Raw genomic sequence first — 1,061 nt, forward strand, 5'->3', positions numbered from 1 at the left:
ATATATTATGTGTCATAATACATAATATATGATACATAATATATAAGTATATGTATTATATTATATAAAATACATATGCAAATGTGTATTATAAATATAAATGCATGTACAAAAGTAAATAAGAAAAGAATAATGAAGACAAACTATATGACATGTAGGACATAATAACATAACCAAATATTCAAATTTTGGGAGATTTAGAAAGAGAAGAGATGATTAAAGGCATAGAAAATCTCTTTATCAAAATAGAAAAACATGCTCCTGAATAAACATTGAGTCAATGGAGAAATCAAAATGGAAATCAAAAGTATTTTGGAACAAATGAAAATGAAAACATGACATACTAAATTCTGTGGAATACAACAAAAGTAGTATTAAAAGAAAAGTTTATAGCAATAAATGCCTACATCAAAAGAGTGGAAAGATTTTTAAATAAACGACCTAACAATGCAAGAACAAATCACACCTAAAATTAGTTTAAGAAGATAAATAATAAAGATAAGAGGAGAACTGAATGGAATAGAGACTGAACAAATTTACCAAGAAGTATAGTTTTTAAAAATTGACTTTTGGGAAGAATATGGCGGCGGCGGACCTCGCTCACATTCCTGATGTGGACATCGACTCCGAGGGCGTCTTCAAGTATGTGCTGATCCGAGTCCACTCGGCTCCGCGCTCCGGGCTCCGGCTGCGGAGAGCAAGGAGATCGTGCGCGGCTACAACTGGGCCGAGTACCATGCGGACATCTACGACAAAGCGTCGGGCGACATGCGGAAGCAGGGCTGTGACTGTGAGTGTCTGGGCGGCGGGCGCATCTCCCACCAGAGCCAGGACAAGAAGATTCACGTGTACGGCTACTCCATGGCCTATGGTCCTGCCCAGCACGCCATTTCAACTGAGAAAATCAAAGCCAAGTACCCCGACTACGAGGTTACCTGGGCTAAGGATGGCTACTGAGCACTCCCAGTCTGGGGCCTGCTACCTCCAGCAGCCATGTCGGAGCCCCCGCCTTTGCCTGCACCCCTTTCGGGGTTGGTCCTGCCTGCTTCTGCGGCAGCCCT

The 1,061-nt window shown here is 41.5% G+C and overlaps 1 pseudogene across 1 annotated transcript; it reads left to right on the forward strand.

The window, feature by feature from the left end:
* Positions 1-580: 580 nt before the first annotated feature.
* LOC108525342 (14 kDa phosphohistidine phosphatase pseudogene) lies at positions 581-979 on the forward strand (annotated as a pseudogene). The gene has a single exon (XR_001884257.1). The product of XR_001884257.1 is annotated as a 14 kDa phosphohistidine phosphatase pseudogene (transcript).
* Positions 980-1,061: the final 82 nt, after the last annotated feature.

The sequence above is a fragment of the Rhinopithecus bieti genome, unplaced genomic scaffold (genome assembly GCF_001698545.2).
Source record: "Rhinopithecus bieti isolate Rb0 unplaced genomic scaffold, ASM169854v2 scaffold_40518, whole genome shotgun sequence".
Classification (NCBI taxonomy): Eukaryota; Metazoa; Chordata; class Mammalia; order Primates; family Cercopithecidae; genus Rhinopithecus; species Rhinopithecus bieti.